The sequence below is a fragment of the Esox lucius genome, chromosome 5 (genome assembly GCF_011004845.1).
Source record: "Esox lucius isolate fEsoLuc1 chromosome 5, fEsoLuc1.pri, whole genome shotgun sequence".
Lineage (NCBI taxonomy): Eukaryota > Metazoa > Chordata > Actinopteri > Esociformes > Esocidae > Esox > Esox lucius.
This window is the reverse complement of record NC_047573.1, coordinates 25,909,001-25,924,560: the sequence shown is the minus strand read 5'-3', so window position 1 is coordinate 25,924,560 and position 15,560 is coordinate 25,909,001.

Below are 15,560 nucleotides of genomic sequence, written 5' to 3'. Positions count from 1 at the left end.
CCTGGTGTCCCAGGTCTGGATCACTCCCTTTCTAGGAGAAGAGGATAATACCAGAAGTGTGGCTGGATAAAACCACCGAAATGGCTGCCACAAAATGGCAGCCATTTCGCTCTTATTGGATAAATGATGTTGTGAGCTCGCCTCTCAACTCTCCTCCCAATGCTCAATCACCACCACCTGTACAAGCACCGCTTCCCACTCATCCCGAACGCAGCACGTCCTCACAATCCCAATCACCTGAATTATAAACACCACGTGTCTCCCACCTCACTGAGGGGAGGATATATCCGCTATCGTTGCCAGAAAAGGAAGCCACGGAAATGTATATTGAGGAGACCCTCCACCAGGAGTTAAGTTGGCCATCCACGTCACCCGCGGCTTCCAACTTATTTTTTGTGAGCAAAAAGGATGGGGGTTTATGCCCCTGTATTGACTACCAGTCCCTAAATGACGCCACAATCAAACATCGCTATCCGCTGCCCCTGATCCCTGCAGCCCTGGAACAGGTGAGCGTTCATCTACACGAAATTGGATCTGCGCAAAACATATAACCTCATCCACATCCGAGAGGGGGATAAATGGAAGAACACATTTATCACCAGCAAGGGCCACTACCAATTTTGGTGATGCCTTATGGGCTCACAAACGCCCCCACCTTCTTCCAGTCTTTTAAGAATGAACTTTTCAGGGACATGATACATTAATTTGTCATAATCTATATTGACGATATCCTGATTTACTCTGACTCCCTTACTGACCACCTTCACCATGTGAAACGAGTTCTGCAGCTCCTACAGGATAAGCAGCTGTACGTAAAGGCAGAGAAGAGCGTCTTCCACGTCACCACCGTCGCATTCCTCAGGTTCGTGCTGACCAGGAGGGGTCAGCTAGGATGAGAGTAAAGTTACCACCATGCGGAACTGGCCCCAGCCTACCACCCTGAAGGAGCTCCAAAGGTTTTTGGGGTTCGCTAATTTCTATCGGTGGTTCATCCACGGCTTCAGTTCCATTGCGTCCCCTTTCACTGCCCTCACCAGTCTAAAAACACCCAAGCTCCTTTGGAACAACGCTGCCACAACAGCCTTCAACACCCTTAAGACACGATTCACCTCTACTACGGTTCTGCACTAACCCGAACCTACACTACCGTTTACGGTGGAAGTGGATGCCTCGGAAATTGGCGTGGGGGCTGTTCTCTCCCAAAGAACAGAGACACTCCCCAAACAACATCCCTGTACCTTTTTTTTTCCAACGACCCTCCTGAGCTGAATTATTGCTGGCCATCAAAATAGCCCTAGAAGAACAGAGGCACTGGTTGGAGGGGGCCCAACACCCTTTTACAGTATTGAGGGACCACAGAAATCTAGAATACATCAAGAGCGCAAAACGGTAAGACGCCCGTCAGGCGCCCTGGTCCTGGTTATTTAATCATTTCCAGTTCTCTGTCTCCTATTTACCAGGTGAAAAGAATGTAAAGACTGATGTTCCGTCCCACCAATTCAACCTACCCACCAGTTCACCTGTACTTGAACCTATCCTGCCGCCTTCCTGTATGGTAAGACCTGTACAATGGGAAATTAATACAGCTATTCAGGATGCTCTAGCCACAGACCCTGCACCCCCAAAGACACCTCCTGGGAAGACTTTCGTACCTGCAGCTCTTTGACCACAATTGCTAGAATGGAGCCATACCTCCCTAGGATCAGGGGACCCAGGTATTACCCGTAACACTGAGCTCATCTCCAGACAACACTGGTGGTCTTCCCTCGGCGACAACATTCATGACTCCGTCTTGTCTTGTCCTGTTTGCGCCCCATCCTAGAGCCCCCATCATCTTCCAGTGGGTAAGCTGTTGTCACTGCCTATCCCCCATCAACCCTGGTCACACATCACCATGGACATTATAAATTACCTCCCCGTCTCTGATGGTTATACAACCATTCTCCTCATGGTGGATTGCTTCACCAAAATGTGCCGGCTGATACCCCGCACTCATCTTCCTAACGCCATGGAAATGGCGGAGTGTGTTTTCCAACAGGTCTTCCTCCAGTTCGAGAACCCGAGGATCCCGAGTGCCCCAATTCACAAGCCAGGTATGGAAGACCTTCTGTGATTGTCTGGGGGTCTCGATCAGCCTGTCCTCTGGGTATTACCCCCTATCCAACAGGCAGATGGAAAGACTAAACCAGGAAATAATAATAATACACGAAGCATGCCCAAGACTGGAGCCGCTACTTACCTAAGGTAGAGTATGTGCACAATTCATTCTTTAATTCCTCCATTCGTCTCATGCTGTTCCAGGGGAGACTGAGCCCGGGGAGACTGAGCCCGGCCCAGTACCGGCTGTCAAAGACTGGTTTCAGTGTAGTGTGGGAGTCTGCCCACCAGCATCTCCAACAAGCCACTTGTGCGCAAAAGAAACACGCAGACCAGCGCCAACGGCTTACGCCTCTTTATCGCCTGGGCCAATGCGTCTGGCTGTCAACCCACAACATCCAGCTCTGTCTCCCCTGCAAGACGCTCTGCCCCAGATACATAGGTCCTTTCAAGTAACACACTGTGTCAATCCCGTTACCTACCGCCTACAATTGCCCCGCCAGTATCGTATCTCCTCTTCGTTCCATGTCTCACTCCTCAAGCCAGTTCATTACAGTCCTCTCCATCCTCCTGTTGCACAACTTCCACCGCCTCCCCCACTGGATGTCGGCGGTGAACTGACTTATCGCATCAGGGACCTCCTCGATTCCCGGCGACGCAGAAGTGGTCAGCAGTACCTGGTCAACTGGGAGTAGTAAGGCCCGGAGGAAAGGTCCTGGGTCCCGGCACGTGACGTCCTTGACCCTGCCCTACTTCGGGTGTTTCATGAGGATCATCCGGACCGCCCTGCCCCGCGACCTCTGTGCAGGCCTCCCGTCAACGCTTCTCGGACATCAGGAGCCTCCCTGTCAGCGTGCCTCTCAGCTCTCCTCCGAATGCTTGATCACCGCCACTGCTACAAGCACTACTTCCCACTCATACCGGAATTCTAAACACCAGTCTTTCTTGTTACCTGTGTATATAAGTCCTTGTTTCCATGCTGCCTTGTGAGGTATTGTTAATATCACTACGACATATTAAGCCTGCTTTTTCCATTATTCACTGTTCTGATCGTTGTTTAGTGTACCGATTCGTTTAGCCCTTGTGACCCTGTATCAGCCTAATTTTTTACTTTTGCCTATTGGATTTCCTGACGCCTAACTTCTATTTGGCTGCCTTCTGTTTTGCCTCTTTGGATTGCTGGACTTGTACTTTTGCCATTCTGATTTCTCGAGTACAGACCTCTGCCTGCCTGCACTCTGATTTTTGCCCCTGACTGCGCCAAATAACCGTTTTGTCATCCTAGTTATCTTGACACCTCTTACGAATGTTGCCAATTCTAGGCCAGTCATGAGAACTACAGACTTTAATTACTCCAAAGATGGTTTATATCGCGACTTTTCATGAAGAGGAACCGCAAAGGAACTATCAACAGTCAAGAACAGTTAGAATCCTGACTGGCAATAGCTCCAGCATGGGACATTCTTGTACTCTTCTCTACTTTTAAGGAAACCCCACATACATAATTTTCAACAGAAACTGGTTACCAGCTTTTGTTTTCGGTAATGGTCCAACACATTCAACAACCACATGTACGAACGGTTCGCCTATGGTGTGTATGGGACAAAGAGGAATGGGATGAATAACCTGGTTTGGTTTTCCAGTTACCTGGCAGGTGTGGCGTGACCGACAGTACTGAGCCACATCCTGTTTTAAACTGGGCCAAAATAAATGTTGCAGAACCCGATCATAAGTCTTGGTGTTTCTGTTGATGATTATGTATGTGGCCACGCGATACCCAGAGGCCATTACTCTGTGAAGGATTACTGCTCCGGTGGTGAGCAAAGCCTTGATTAAATTACCTAAGGTGGTACAAACTGATCAGGGTACAAATTTCCTTTCTAAGCTTTTCAAACAAATGTTAAAGACCTTGTCAATAACGCATCGTTTATCAAGCACATATCACCCAGAGTCTCAGGGTGCGTTTGAACGGTGGTATCAGACACTGAAGTCTATGCTCTGTAAATATTGTTTGGAATCCGAGAAGGATTGGGATGAGGGAGTTCCTGTAGTTTTGCAAATGACCGGACCACTGGTGATCATGAGCAAGGGATAAAACAGTTTAAGAAAGGCTGTAGGAACCACTATTTGGTAAATAGCATTCCATTCTCCACCGGTGTCAACATGGGATATCCATTTGTGCATGTGGAGATTACCATCAATGAGGTATGCCATGTTGTTCTTCTTACGCTCCTCCACTGAGACAACACTACAAAAACATTTAGCAAGGCTTTTGTCACCCTTTTGGTTTGCAACCAGCTGCTCAGTTACTGGTAACTGTATTGCATCAACTGCTCAGTCCACATTATTCTTCCCGATCCTGGGCTGTTTTTCAGACCCTACCAGTTTACCAGAGGTAGCACACAAGCCATCCTCTTGGTAAAACTCTCTAGACAGAATAGTGTACGACAATTCTATCATGTAACCCATTTGTCGGGCCTGAGCACATGTGACGGCACAAGCGGGGAACACATGTGGATAACTCTGTGCCAGCTCATCTGAAAGAGACAGATCATTTTTATCCAACATCTCCAATATGGGTATCATCTTTCCACTGGCAATATCGTTGCCCATTACAAACGTCACCCCTTTTACTGGCAACATAGGACTTACACCAACTCTGAACAATCCACTGACTAGCTCAGAGTGTACGTTCACAAAGTGCAATGGCACTGGGACAATTCCCATTTCAATTCCCTGGACAAACACACTGGATCCACAATATGTATTTTCAGAAAAGGGCAACAGATCAAATAAGATGGATGACGGCGCCGGATTCTAACCGGACGCTGAGACGCATCGTTATCTGATAGGGAAACAAATCCCTCAAATATGAATGGTTCATAACTGCGATCTGGGACTGGGACCTTCAAGCCACATTTACCATGAGGCACCTGTCGTTTCTCTGACCTAACAACAGTACAAATTAGCCCAACACCTGTTGGTGGCTTGGCGTGCAGAGGCGTCCTTTATTTGCGTTTCAGCAGGAAGCACTCATTAACCATATGTCCTGGCTGATGTCTTTCGGCCGAGTTTGATGCGCTGTTGGTCAACTAGGGCTAGGAACCGGTGGCTCTTGTGCATCAACACGAGTTTGTCTGCCAATACAGAAACTTCTGACAGTGAGTGGACTTTCTGTTCGTTTAGATGAAAAACTATGCGTTCAGGTAAGCAATTCTTAAACTCCTCCAACAAGAGTAACCCCTGAAGAGAATTAAAATCAGTCACCTTACTAGCACTGAGCCATTTGTCAAACATATTTTCCTTGTCGCTAGCAAGCTCCACGTAAATCTGGGTAGATTACTTTTTATGGGACCTAAATCTCTGTCGATATGCCTCAGGAACAAGCTCGTAGGCACGAAGAACAGTTACAGTCTTGAAGAGGTAGCGCTGACAAAACCTCTTGGGCTTTGCCTGTCAATTTACATTGGAGCAGTAAGCACCATACTTCAGGCCATTTCAATGCTACCCTATACGCTTAAACACACTAAAATAAGAGTCAAACTCTGACTCTCTGAACATTGGTACCAAGGCGATCTGTCTGCTAATATCAAAAGTAGTAGAAGACCCCGCTGGTGAGGATGGCTCACTAGCAGGCACTGCCCGAGCAGAGGCTAACCTCGCTGTCTCTGCCTCCAGTTCCATCTTATGCAATTCTTGATCAAACTTACGCATCTCCAGTTTTTGATCAAGTCTACGTGTCTCCTGCTCTGCCTCAAGTTTCCGCAACTCCTGTTCTAGCCCACCTGTCTCCTGTTCGGCCTCAAGTTTACATGACATGACTCCTGTTCTAGCCTACGTGTCTCCGGTTGGTCCTCAAGTTTCCGCGACTCCTGTTCTAGCCCACCCGTCTCCTGTTCAGCCTCAAGTTTACACATCTCCAACTTGAGAGATTCTCGCCTGATCTGCGCTCTCTCTTCTGCTTCCACTTGGAGCCGTGTCGAACGGACATCCCTTCTGGCGTCACTGTCTGACAGCAGGGAGAGTGGGTCAAAACGGGGTAGTGTGGCTGGAGCCTTGGCCTCGTCCTCAGACATGAACAGGCTTACAGGAGCCACATCCCGAACAGTAGCAGCAGGCTCAGGCAGCGGCAACACAAGCACCTGCTCCTCCAACAAAACATCTAACAAGTTTTCTGACCTCGGCTTTAATTTAATTCTTTGGTATGGGTAAAGAAAAATGGTCAGCGAGAGCCAGTAGATCCACTCTACTGCATCAATCAAATTCCTCCCACGTGGGGTTAGCTAAAAAGGCATCCAAATCAAAAGTAGCCATCGTAAGCCAGCAACACGAGGCAACAAATACCGAACACTACACCAGCCGATCACACAATCACAGCTGCACAGTTTAACACTGAACTAGACACTAAAACCAAGTTGCATGAGTGGCATGAGTATCAATGAGATATCCCGGATGAGCCCCCACATTATGTTATGAACCCCATGGCTCTAGCAGTCAAGGGTGGATGGTACAGAGACCCATAACATAAAACTCATGCAAATGAGTGTAGTGTAAAGGCACAGTGAGAACAAACGACACAGACAACCCAATCTACCGTCAAACATAAAACGGTTATTATAAACACATGGTAAAGGGGTTAGGGAAAAGGGGCTGAGCCCAAGAAATGAAATAATATAGTCCAAACAATGCCTAAACTGAACTTGCCTGCCTCAAGAACCGCTAAGCTGACTACTAACCAATACAAAAAATACAGTGATTGGTCTGCTCAGTTCTAACTAGTGTTTTTAGACAAAGTTTTCCTGCGGGTTGTGTATGCCCAAGGGCAACTTGCTAAAAGTTTTTCCCAGGGACACAGAGACAAATAAAACACCCAGGTTGAACAAGGACTAAACAGCAAACAATTGACTAGACAACACCAAACAAAACACCACAGCAATACACATGAAACAGGACAAAGTGAGATTTATGTGCAAAACTAAGTGATGTATGAATGAACAAAGTGTCTCAAGAGTGTCTATGTCCATGTGGGGGAAAGCAAAAGAGTCTCTCTGGGAGAACCAACTGACTGGGTTTTTAAACCAGGGATGTGTGATGCGATTGGGTTTTGGAAAAAGGAACAGGTGGTGGAATTAGGAGGGCTGTCCAATCATTGGTCCACCTCAGCAGTCAGGCAATGCACTCAGGTGGTAAACACCAACGAGCACAATCAGGAACATATAGGACACCTGGGGAAATGGCAGAAGGGGAAAAACACAAATGCACGTACAGGTTACCTGCATCCGTAACACATTGTATACAGTCTAGTCAATGGGGATTGATTGTGGTGATTTTTCAATGAAACTACAACATCAGTCTTCTAACATGGGAGATGTTAGGTGAAAAGTAAAAATATTAGGTGAAAGTGTAACAATTACTCTCAGATGATTGTACAGAGTTAATACCTACATTTCATTCAGAAGCATCTTGGAAACAATTATTTGATCTAAAATTCTTTGATATTCCACAAAATATTCTCCAGTACCTATGCACCTGGAGGCAAATGTGTTCCCCTGGCCAACATCCACAAATGAGCTTGCAGATATCTGACCTACCAGGAAGTTTTTATTTTACTGTCAGTTGAGAATAGAAACATATAGACTGACCCCCACAGATGCTCCGTTGGTTGGTATTATCATGCAATAACACATCAACAGATGGCATTTTTAGGCCACAATAGAGAAGAGTAGAGAGATAGAAGAACACTCACCAAAAAATGTGTAGTCCAAGTGATCAATATCTATTGTCTGGTGTTATAAAGGTAGTTTGGTAAACACAGCGTGCAAGCAGTAATAGTGAGCTGACTTCCATCTGCAAGCTATTTGCTTTAACTCTTTTGGCTAGCAGTTGTGTGGCATGTAGAAGACCCATTTTGGAATTCAGAGGTTTGTTTTTTCCATCAACCATATAGAGATTAATCCAATTGAATTGTAAACAAGTTCTGCTGCTTTAAATAGCTTCAATAAGTATTTCCCTCTGACCTCAGTGTCATCACCCTGGATGTCCCCGGGTGTCCAGAGTGACCAACACGGGAGGCAATCATTCCTCTTCGAGGCATTTAGTCCCAGTCCCTGTAAGCATGGTAGAAAGTAATCCATTCAGATGGTCTCTGCTCGGTTTCTTACAGTCTCTAGTTACTCACCTTAACTCAGTTAACTGTCGCAGGAAGTGGAATTGCTGCAACACTTGGCCCTAATCCAATTTACAATTTATGGATTTCAGTTAAAATCTATAACCCTTTAGAAATATTAACATTAGCACCTTTCCAAGGATTTGGACGGAAGCATTGGCACATTCTAAATATTATCTGATGAAAATGTGAAAGAAAAATAATATCATTTATTTTGATTCAAATGCCTCCATTAAAGCATTGGATGAAGATGAATAGTAAATACCGGTGTGACATTAAGCTAGGGTAATCCTTCTTGATTGGTTTGTCCAGTTTCTGTTTTCCCAAGCCAAAAAAGCAGTGTACTAAATTCAGAGTACATTTCACGTGTAAAAACATGCTATTTCCAATCATATAATATGTGTAATAAAGTATGAATTAAGTAGGTCCATTTTGACACCCTGAACTATAATAATTACTATTTAAATAGTACATAAATACCATTTGAATTCTATTTAGTGTGCTAAAGTAAACAAAATACTTCATGGGTTAATAAACCAGAGACCAGCAGATGGAGCTCATCCCTCAATATAAAGACCAGATCCAACAATCAGCCTAATAACACAATCACTGTCCTGCAAAGTTGTTATACATCATGTTAACAGCAGATGAGGCTGTTGCCTTGACACACAATTGAACCATCAACAATGTATTGCTCATGAGTAGTAGATATGGGGTGAAGTATTGCTTATACATATTAATTTCTGTTTTAGAAACATACTTGTCAGGTGTAGAGTAAATAACCAGGAACTCATCATAAGGCACCACACCCTGTTGGCCCTTTGAGGTCTATCCACAATGAAGACCAGTCCTGAACCAGTGATTATGAGTTTCTAGGTCTTCCCACAGTCAAATAAATTATGTGATCATGACTCAATGTAATCAAGGGCTGAAATAATTGTTATTTTGAAATACAATACATTTTTTATGGTCATTTATATGATAATATTCATTATGCTTAATTGTACCAAACAAGCTGTCATACTGTACCCAGCAATGAACTGGGAACAATTAAGGTTAATTGCCTTGGATTCGACATAGTTGGTTTCTGGTGAGATGCTCTCACAACTGTGTAACTACATGTTGGTCCAATTACAGCATGCATAATTTCGAAAATTATAAAAAATGAACTTGAAGTTGAATGACACAAAACACATACTCAACATGAACTTTAAAAAGTTTCAGTAGGGCACCAGATTTTTTTCATCTTTGTCACATTTTACTTTACAGCTTGCAGAGTCTTTAGAATTGTTTATATTTCTATGAATACATTTGAGAGTAAGTTTGACCATACTGTTCTCCAGGGTTGGTGTTCAAATCTGTACTGTTTCAAATACATACAGGACTTGTTGACCCTGGCTTGAGTGCAAACTGTACAATGTACTGTCACACCAGACACAACATACTAGTGTTTAGTCTAGTGGCCCCAAATGATGTGGGGTGGCCAGTTAGGGAGGGAGGAGACATGTAGAGACAGGTGACAGTCTGTTATATGTATACACATATAACAGACTGGGTTCCTTGAAGGTTTAGGAAATGTGATGGTTCCAGGAGAAATCACAGTAATTCATGCTTAACATTTCAAAAAATGGTTCTTTGCAATTCTAATGATAATTGCGACCTACAGTAGGTGCCTCATTCAAATATTTTGGGGTTCATTTGCTTACAGCTCTGTTAGTGGATCCTTGGGTGAGACAGACATTTGAGGGAGCGAAGGAGGGAATGATCTGCAAAGTACCAACCTTCATCTCCCAAATTCGTACCTACAGGATGCAGTTGTGAATCAACCACCGGAGAGATGGTTACGTGCTCCTCTCTCTGACACTATGAGCTCAGGAATTGAACTTGACAAAACTGAGGTCGAAATCAAAACACTGAAGGCATCAGAGCTCCTTAAAAATAGTGCCTGAGAGGAATCTGCGGAGGGAGTTCAAATCCAAGGTTGTAGGTAAGTACTCTTATCACATCCACAACCTGAACACATTCAACAATCCCACCTTTCAAGGTCAGTGGTGTCTCGAACCCATTGGAACCCCGCCTTGCAGCGTATATAATCACAACTCATCCCTGATTCACTTGTTCAACACCACTATTCATTGCACTAAGACCCAACAGGGCAGACATAGTGTTGCACCTTGCTCAAGGAACCAGGGTTATAAACAAGATGTAAAATTTCCTTTCAGTCTGTCAACCACATGTTATGGGGATATGCAATTACGCCCAAGCGGACACTGAACCAGGCAGACCCTCGGAAACACAACCCACAGGAAACATCTTTCACTATGTCCTTCAGTCCTTCACTAACCCTAACCATATGGCACATTACCCACTCACTTTCTACTCTCCTTTCTAACAGCATTGTACGCTAGGCTGGAAGGCATTACGTCAGAGCAAAAAGATGCAACTCACAAATGTGTCTGTTGACACCCAGCTTTTCGCAGTCACAAATATCCATCAGGGTCAAACCTTTATACAGTGTGGAAGATGCCAACACGCTCCTGGTGAAGGGAACACATGTCAGGCAACCCTATTAGGCAACCCTTGCCCTTTGCTGTCATATGCAAGGAGATATGCCTCCACACTCCATTAAGATATCAGCTGCTTAGACAGTGCCCTAGCTGGTTGGCAAAGTGGACAAAGGGCTGCTGGTTGCATAACATGTATGTGCTCATACCAGGCATATGACATGTCATCTCTGCTGCACCTTAACAGGCATGGGGTCAAAAGAGAAACAGTTTCATGGTTAGTGTCTTGTAGCACATTCACATGATTTTTCAAAATCGACAATGACTCGGCTTATGCTTGTGCCAAAACAAAGTGCTGTTACAGTGGTCACAGTCCCAACATGGGGGGTCGGTGCTCTGAGGTACAGTGGGATTACCCACAGCCTACGATGTAGTGGGGAGCCCAGCGCTGATCTTGATGTATGCCGGACAGTTCTAGTGGAACGATGCATCTAGAACAGTCCGCGTGGAACGATGCATCCAGAAGAGTCCTAGTGCAACGATGCATCCAGAAGAGTCCTAGTGGAACGATGCACCCAGGACAGTCTGCGTGGAACAATGCATCCAGAAGAGTCATAGTGGAACGATGCATCCAGGACAGTCCTAGTGGAACGATCCATCCAGAACAGTCCAAGGGGAACGATGCATCCAGAACAGTTCTAGTGGAACAATGCATCCAGAACAGTCCTAGGGGAACGATGCATCCAGAATAGTCCTGGTGGAACGATGCTTATCATATGCGCCATCAACCCCAATAGGCAGAGGCATGTGCAAAAAATTTCCCAAGCCCAGCAAAGGCTTAGCAGAGGCTTAAACTGTCTTTTCCCATATCTTCCACTCTCTTCAACGAAGTGCTTGACAGTGGAAGGGGCTTTAAGAGAAGGAAATAAATATCAGGCTCGCAATGTTTCATGTTCAGCGTCCGTTCATGCAATACTGCAACTTATGCAACTTAAAGGAACTGCGAGTGCATCCAGAACTAGAGCCAAGTCCCATACGACACACTTGCAGAGCAGAGAAGATTAGCATAAGAACTTGAAAACCTGCAAAATCGCCCACATCTGCTTCATCAGCGTCGCATCAATGCCCACCCAGAAAAGGCTGAAATGTCCAGAAAGGTTTCCCAGTAGCTGCTCAGGAGAAGAGTAGGAAAAGCTGGAACAGAAGCTACAAAAGATTAGTTGGGAGACGATGTTGAAACTGGAAAGGTGGAAGAGAGAGGGTGTGCCCAAGCTATGCTACCTTCACCGCTGTTTGGTCCCAGCAACACCGGAGCCTAGGGTGGAGGAAGACAAGTCAGTGAGAAAAGGGTGGAGGGGCCGCAGAGACAGCGACTGTCGGAGCCCATACCTCTCAAACCACCACATGGAGGCCGCAACAAAGACGACGACGCCTCCCCTTCATAGTGATTTGTTTCCTGATTTCACCCTCGCCTCATCCCGTCACACTTTCTTTCCTGTGAACACAGCATGTAGAAATCACATTTAAATGTTGTTCATGTGTTCGTTCACATGATCACCCATCAGGTAGGACGAACTTCGCAAAATTATTGTTATTTATTTTTTTAAGTCAAAATAAGAAACACATTACTGCCTATTAAAAAGAAAGAGTGCATCCACCTCCCCAAAACGAACTGCTACAAAACAAAAATGTATAGGGATCATTTTTGGCGGAGATAATCTAAAGGCCATGGCACACGGAGATTGATGACCTTGCGACCAGTTGGAGCTTGTCCTACAGTACCTACGATTGCTAACTCACCCTTTGTGTTCTCTTGGTTACCACCCACAGCTAGAGCCTAACGCTTAGTGTTTCATCTTGCTGAATATCTAGTTGCTAGACGCCAGCTCTGAGGCAAACAGAAAACGGGAAATTGCTAGAAAAAGTCAACAGGAGCGAGAAGAAGAGGGTATTTATTGCCCATGCGCAAAACTGATCATAGACACAGAGTTCCCAGCTGAGAAGTAGGCAGTGTGAACGTGACAATCAGAATGAGGTGCTAAATTAGTCTAGCAAAATGGGAGGAATTATTGGTGCAGATCAGCGTCTACTGACTGGGGAGGAAATACACTACTGTTGAAAAGTTTGGGGTCACTTAGAGATTTCCTTGTTTCCATGTTTGTTTGAAATTTATAATTTTTTTTGTCCATTTATAACATCAAATTGATCAGAATTCAGGGTAGCCATTGATTATGTTGTAAATGACTATTGTAGCTGGAGATGGCATAATTTTTATGGAATATCTACATAGTCATACAGAGGCCCATTATCAGCAACTATAAGTCCTGTGTTCCAATTAGAGATGTCTTAATATACCGGTATTGATGACAACCATGACATTTAAAAAATAAAATGTTGATATCATGTTAATAATACACATATGATAATATAATATTCACTAGGCAAAACTAAAGTTGTATTTTTCCAAAAAAATGCTTAAACAAGGTGGACTGGACCTATACGCGTTGAAATCAACTTATTGTATTTTTCCCAAAACTCCTCTCAGGTTTTTCCATAGCTTATTCATGGACAAACAATGTATGTGTTTAACTACAAGTCTGGACCTATACGCTAGCGTTTGAATTAACGCCTTTTCGCAGCCTATTCACTAGGCAACAATTGTTTGTGTTTTTCCAAAAACTCCCCTTGGTGTTAGGCCTTGTGGATCTGTTGTTTATCATTCCATCTGGTTGCCTTTTCACTATCCATTCAGTTTAATTGTTCTTCTTGTACACTTTTTAAAATTGTATTTGTAGAGGTATGGTAACAGACTCTCTCCACCTCCATCCACTCATATTTTGAGTGTAATTCATTTGCCAAAAAATTTGATAATAACATATTAAACAAAGTTGAGGATGATTTTGACTGATAGCATTTTTTTACTTCAGATTTTCTATAGATACTGCGATAATGTCATTAACATGAATTATTTTGGCCATGATAATCGTGTAGTAAAAATCTGAAATCGTGACAGCCCTAGTTTCTAGTTCTTGTTTAAAAGGCTAATGCATCATTATAAAACGCTTTTGGAATTCTGTTAGGACTTCTGAAAACTGTTGTGCTGATTAAAGAAGCAATAAAACAGGCCTTCTTTAGGCTAGTTGAGTATCTGAAGCATCAGCAATTGCTCGAAATGGCCAGAAACAAATAACTTTCTTCTGAAACTAAAGATTGCGTACAATGATGTGTAGTACTCCTTTCACAGAATAGCACAAACTGTCTCTAACCAGAATGAGAAAGAGAAGTGGGAGACCCTGGTGCACAACTGAGCAAGGGGACAAATACATTTGAGTGTCTAGTTTGAGAAACAGACTCCTCACAGGTCCTCAACTGGCAGCTTCATTATATTACCTGCAAAACACCAGTCTCAACGTCAACAGTGAAGAGGCGACTCCGGAATGCTCACCTTTTTTTCCAATCTTCTGTGTCTGTGTTCTTTTGCCCATCTGAATCTTATCTTTTTATAAGCCATTTTGAGATAAGGCCAGCATCCTGAAGTCACCTCTTCACTGTTCCCATATTTAATGTTTTCTTACAAATATTTCCCAACATAAATCAAATGTCACCTGACAATAACAGATTTTGTAAAATATCAAACAGAACAAAAAGTCAAAATACTATTTGTAATTTAATAATATGCAAGAATGGGTCAGTGGTCTAAATACATTTGAGAGGCACAAAATGTTGGCCTTACTAAACTACCAAATCTGAGAAAGTATCTAAATGTGAGGCATCCAATCTGAAAAGCTGAATGTTGATCCGTACTGTGTTGCAAGACCCTGGTAGGAAGAATGCATGTAGCAGCCAAAGGTGTGCATTGATCCACGTTAGCAATTCTCAAGTCACCATCAACAGGGATAGAAAACAGGTCCAAATTTGCCAGTTGGCATATGGTAAACACACAGGGAACTATGCATAACAGAATGTGATGTCATGCTCTGCTCACCCACTAGACATGTGAATACAACAAAAAGAAATGGAGTGCACTACAACACCCTTTTGCTCACAGACCTATAAGTACCTACAAATAACTTTTAGAAGTATAAATGAACTGGGTATGTTGAGATTGATTGGACATTAGGCTATCGCCCAGCCTAGTCCTATTTGACTATAGTTACAATGGGAGCAATTTGGCATTGCAAAACGGTTTGGCAATAGAAAGTGTGTCAATGGGAAAATACATATTTCAGATTGCAAATCAGACTTCATATTGAGTCACTGTGTTATAATGTGTTGCCTTGTAATAGGATAGTAGGTGCAAGGTTTTGATCAGCACTTACCCCCTTCTGGTTTCACACTATATTTTCACAGAATTAAAAGTGGTAACTAGAGAAACAAAATTTTCCTCAGAGGTTTTATTAATAAGTAAGCTGACTGCATCTATTTGTGATAGCTTAATGGATAACTTCACGTATAACATTAGCTACACATTGCAATTACAGTACTTACCGAGTGAATGAACGGCAACATATGGATGAGTTTACTGCACGATAAGCACAGAGTGCTCTCATCATGCTATTTATTATCCCCTCAACCTTGTGCCAATCTGTACACACGAGCTTCTACGGCCGTAATTCATGTCATGTGTGTTCGCTATGAATGATGAGGTTCGCTCCGGTCATGTGCTCTGAGTTATCACTAGAGCACATATTACACATACACTCTCACACCTACAGCCCGGCGAGGACACACCCAGGGCTCTGGACGCTGATCGCTTATTCTTAGATCATGGTTTCCAGTGTTGTTGTTCTTGG